This window comes from Sceloporus undulatus, chromosome 6 (genome assembly GCF_019175285.1).
Source record: "Sceloporus undulatus isolate JIND9_A2432 ecotype Alabama chromosome 6, SceUnd_v1.1, whole genome shotgun sequence".
Lineage (NCBI taxonomy): Eukaryota > Metazoa > Chordata > Lepidosauria > Squamata > Phrynosomatidae > Sceloporus > Sceloporus undulatus.
In genome coordinates, this window is record NC_056527.1 from 110,656,519 (window position 1) to 110,662,356 (window position 5,838).

The 5,838-nt window shown below is 41.2% G+C and overlaps 1 pseudogene; it reads right to left on the reverse strand.

Annotated features, from left to right (window-relative positions):
* Nucleotides 1-2,198: 2,198 nt before the first annotated feature.
* On the reverse strand, nucleotides 2,199-3,142 carry LOC121933814 (annotated as a pseudogene).
* Nucleotides 3,143-5,838: the final 2,696 nt, after the last annotated feature.

The window sequence follows — 5,838 nt, forward strand, 5'->3', positions numbered from 1 at the left end:
TTGTACCCTGCCTCTCCAACAAGATCGAGGCGGCTTACATCAATAAAATTCATACAATTAAAATAGAATCAAATTCCATACTCCCCCTCCCTCCTTAACTCCTAATCAACAACAGTAAGTACAAACATAACAATAACTAGAATGAAATACCATTATGATCATTAAAACGATTACTAAAATAACAAATGGGGCAGTCAATGGGATAGTCAATAGGATGGCCTGTGTCAGCAGGGGGGACTGAGATAATTATTCTGGGAAGGCCTGTTTGAAGAGATATATCATGAAAGCCTTTTTCAAGTTGTCAAGTTGGTAATATGTAGGATCTCCTCCGGCAGGCCATTCCATAATTTGGAAGCGACAGATGAAAAGGTACTCTGGGTAACCGCAGATAGCCTGGTCTTTGTTGGCTGCAATAAATTATTTCCAGAGGACCTAAGTGTGCAGGGTGGATTATACAGAAGAAGGCAATTCTGGCAGATAGGCTGGACCCAAGCCATGAAGGGCTTTAAAGGTCATCACCAACATCTTGTACTGTGCTGGGAAGTTAATAGGCAGTCAGTGAAGAGATTTTAAAATCAGTGTTATATGGTCTCCTCTCGATCTCGCAGTGATCAATCTGGCCGCCATGTTTTGGACTAATTGACATTTCTGAACTAGGCACAAGGGTAGCTCCATGTAGAGTGCATATTTTAAGAGAGTTGAAGGGAGCTGAGGGAAGGTTTGAGTTCAGGTGAGGTTCTTGAGTGAGAGTGAGGGTCAGATAAGGAATCTGACTGGGCTGAAAGAAAGTCAGAAAGGTATTCTGACAAGTAGAGAAACTGGAGGAAGAGACAAAGGGTCTCAGTACAGTCAGATAAGGATACTGACTGAGAGGGAAAGTGTATTGGAGGTTTTGAAGAGGGAACTGTGAAAGATCTGCAAATGTGAACTATTCTACCTATGCTCCTTTCTTTCAATAAAGTTACCATTTATTTGTTATTAAAGAAGCCTCTGCCTGAGTGAATTTTAGACCATAGAGCCACAGACGAACATGCTACCTAGGATATTAAACTTATAAGAGGAAGACACTGGGGACCCTACATTTAGGGAAAGTGTACAAAGGGTGCAAGCAGGACAGGTGTCATTGAGGTGGGGCCTTTTATAAGGGAGAGGTAAAAGGTAACCTCAAGGCATATACAAAGGACCATGTCACAATGCCAACCAGTGAACTGGATCCCAAATTCCCATGTGGTCCAGAAGCATTCCAAGTAAAGCCTACACTGACAACTTTATCACACAACTCTTATTCTCACTTCAGTCCTGCCACAATCATTTTATTTAAAGGAACAGAAAGTCACTAGACTTGGGTTTTCTTTCTGATCACACCTCTCTTCAACAGTGTGATGAGAGCCATGACAGTCCCACACATTGTGTTTTTCATTCCCCCTTAACACCACCTTCCTGCTCTATGCCCTACCCAGCATGGTTTACTTTTATTTATATATTTTTAAAAATTGTAACACAATTCTGGAGTAATGGGAACATGATTTAGTTTTTTAAAAAGAAAAAGGAGAAGAAAAGAAAGTGAGCAGCAAAGGAAAAAAACAAGATGCCTAGAAATAGCAAGTGGCAGCATGCTTGGCTTCTTATTGATGGGTTTTCCCATGAATGAAAGGATGCCCTTGGACAGCACTTCAGAGACACAATAGCAACAGATCGGAAACATGGTTGTGCAATAGGTAACGCTGAAGGTGCTATTCTCTTGCTACAATTACCATTGAAAACCTTCATGAGATAAAGTCCTCAACTTCCAAGTTGAGAGGCTGGCAGATTGAAACCAAAGAAGCAATTGATAACTCAGGGAGATTTGTGCAATCCATCCCAACCTTGCCCCCTATATTGGCTTTACAAAAAACCCAAGTATCATGATGTACTGTTTCTGTCCTTACCCTCAAAGTAACACAAATATGCACTAGTACTCTGCAGCAGCCACATAGCAATTCTCCAATTGCCTAAACTATCTGTATTTTTACCCAATTATAATATTGAAGTGGAAAAATGAAAGAAATGGTGTTTAAAATATATGAAGACGGTCATTCATTAAATTTGCAACCTTGAGGTATTTTTGAACACTTCTGTATCAGCTCCTCTTATTTCAAAAGAATCAGGAATATTAAAGAGGCCATGCATAAAGTATAACACAGAACTTTGTCAAATTGTCACATCTTCTTCCTGATCAGCTGCTCTCTTGTGTTCAGCTCAGGTCTCCATAAAATAATGTAGCATTTAGGGAAGAACATGCAAGACAGTAAGCCAAAAGTTGAGACCAAGATAGAGAAGACTTCCACAGCCACCATATATTTCCCTTTAGTGCTCAGGTAACTTGGGACAAAGGAAATCCAAACGCTGCAGAACACCAACATGCTGAAGGTGATCAGCTTGGCTTCATTGAAACTGTCTGGCAACTGCCTGGCAAAGAATGCAATAGTGAAACTGGTGAAGGACAGAAGTCCCATGAAGCCCAGGACAAGGTAGAACATGAGGTCTGAGCCCTCATTGCATTGCAGTATAATCTCTGCTGGCTGAGAGTGACTGTCAGCCTCTGGAAATGGTGGAGAGGTTGTCAGCCACACTGCACCAATGCCTATTTGAATGAGAGAGCAGAAAAGAATGACCAATATTGCCAGCTTCATCCCTACATATTTCCTCATTTTGTTCCCTGGCTTTGTAGCCATGAATGCCAGCACAACAGTGATGGTTTTGGCCAACATGCAAGAAATGGCAACGGTGAAAATGTTGCCAAACAGTGTTTGCCGGAGTATGCAGGAGACTTTTGTAGGTTTACCAAGGAAAAGAAAGACGCACAGAAAACAGAGCAACAGTGAAATGAGCAGAACACAGGTGACACACCAGTTGTTGGCTTTAACTATGGGAGTGATCCTGTGATAAATGAAAATCCCCATTATCACAATGATGATTGAACAAAAGAAAAGAGCAGAGGAAGCCAAGGTTGCTCCTAGGGGTTCTGTGTAGGACAAGTAGGTAACCACTTTTGGGATGCATTGATTTCTCCTTTATTTGCATATGGATATTTTGGACACTTTTCACATTCATTTGCATCTGAAATCAATAACAAAACTCTCAATATTAGCAAAATACGCATGTATTCAGAAGCACCATTTTTTCATTATTAGACATTAAGGCGCATCACTGCTGCCAGTTGCAGCGTCTGGGAACCGCAGCAGCCAAACAGCGCAGTTCCCAGACGGTGCCAAGAAGGAGCGTAAAAATCGCGCTCCTTCTTGCGGCCCGGAAGAGACGCCGTGAGGCGCTAGTTGCACACTCGCGGCATCACATCCGCTGTGCAACATGCAGACGCACAGCGTCCGCTACGTCAAAATGGCGGTGGCCGTGTGGAACGGCCGCCTCCATTTGTTACGGACTCTGTCCGTAATAGGAGTAGGGGCGTCTTGAAGAGACACCCCTTTTTCAAACTGGGATGTCCTGAGGACATCCGAAATGGTGGTCTGTAACCCGCCTAAGACTCAAAGAGTCTTATGGATGTGTTCACACATAGTTCCTTCATTTCTGGTTCTGAATTTATCTGCAACTACTTATATTGTTGTTGTTTAAATTACTCTTATAATGCACATTTTGAATGCATTTTTGAGGACAGAAATGAGGAGGATGTGATATTCTCAGTTAGATCCCAGATCCAATCTAAAATCACTCAAGTTTCCCCCAACTATAATCCAGAGGTAAGAAAATCTCAAATTAGCAAACCATTTGATATACAAAGCAAAGGGGATCAAGTGGAGACTATTATACTTTTGCCACATCATGAGAAAGCATGGATCACTAGAAAAAAGAATAATGCCAGGAAAGATAGAGGATAGAAGAAAGAGAGGAAGACCCCAAAGCAGTTGGATAGAGTCAATTGGGGGAGTTATTGGCAAGGGCTTGCAGGATTTGGGCAAGGCAGTGGAAGATAGGGATTCTTGGAGATGTCTCATCCACAGGGTCTCCATGAGTTGGAACTGACTCAGTGGCAGCTAACAACAACAAAAATTTTATTAAGTCATTGTATATAACAGGACTTGAACATCTATGGATTTTGCTATCTACAGGGGGGCCTGGGAACCAAAGCCCCGCAGACACCAAGATCCCACTGTACAACCCTTTTTCTTACCAAAGGGATGGAAAACCTTCCAGCAGCACAATAAATGCAGTCATAACAACATATGTGGTTCCCCTGCTGAACAATCTTGCTGTATCCAGGATGGCATTTCTCAACACATCTAGCCTTGGGTAGCATCTAAATGAAAGCAAAAAGTTGGATTCTAAAGCCCATGGTGTACTCATATCTTTATTATGATATTCAGCATGGAAATGAACTCACTTTCTTCAGGGTTATCATTTCCAGCTTGAGTTGCTTTAATCTAGGTATGTAGCCATTAATTTGGTAGGAAACGTATTTGGAGCACCTGTTAGAACTCCTGTCAAAAGAGAGATGTGCTTTAAAATATGTTGAATCCTCCTCTGAGCTGGCAAAGAACTACTAGATTTCCCAGGTAATATTTTGGATTCATGCCTTTTTGATTCTACTGGATAGTGGTGATATTAAGAAACTGCTAGGGAAAGTACAATTGATGGAGGGAAAGTATATTAACTGATGTACTTTGGTTTTAACTGACATTATGTACTATGTTTTGATCTGTCACAGTTCATAGAGAGAGGTGAGTAATTAACAGCTGCAACAAATACAACAATATTAATAAAGGACCCATGAGGAATTCCTTTGCCCTCCATCACATTCACACACATCATGATGTTCAACTTCCCATTCTCTTCATTCTTATAGGGCTTGTCAACACAGGCCATTTCAACCAGTTTTCCCCTGGCTCCACTATGATCTGTTTTCACAGCATAGAGCCAAAGCTTCATTTCAGGCAGGCTTTGAATACATAATCATGGGATGGCTTTTATATGGGGTGCTTATTATATGGCGTGATTATGGTAGTTTTTAATGTATGTAATTTTATATTGTTCTTATTTGATGTTTTTACTTCTTTTTATTGTAAAGTATTTTAAAATGTCTTTATGAGCCACCTCTGGGAGAAATATAGTATAATAAACAAACAAACAAACAAACAATTCAACTCAAAATTGAATCTGAACCATCTCACCCTTTAACAGATTTAAAATCATTTCTTTTTGCTCCAGTTTTTCTAGACAAATCCAGAGCACTCCAGAGCGATGCCAGGGGACTGTTTATACATGGGTCCTGCTACACTGCTCCTTGCTGCCACCACTGGCACATGTCACTCCCTCTGAGGGAAGGCATGTGATTGACCCTGGGTGCCTTGTTTTGAACTTCAGAGTGACCCATGGGAGTGGTGGCAGTGGTGAGAGGCATAGCGGGACACATGTGTAGGTAGCCACTCAGCATCACACTCGAATGGACAAGGAATGCAGGGAATTTGAGCAGCTTCAGGACCAGAATACTTTGAGATCAGCCAGTGTAGATCCACCCTTAGTGTTCCATGGAAAGTAATGGGAGTAATATTATGTTTTCTAACTTGGAAGGAAAACTCAAGTCTGAAAGGTGGATAGTTTTTCCATAACTTACAAAGATGCTTCAACATATTTTGAGCGCCTATTAATCTTTGAGGGGCAAAGATTATCTCTAGATGGTATCCGATTTTGAATACTAGAGAACCTGGAAAATATCACGTCTTTTAAAGTTTTATTTTTATAAAAAGCATCCTCACCCCTTCAAATTTGTGATTCCAGACAATATTGCTTCCATTGATGGTGAATCTTTTGCCTACGGGAGCCTGTGGGTCCATTCTTCCAACT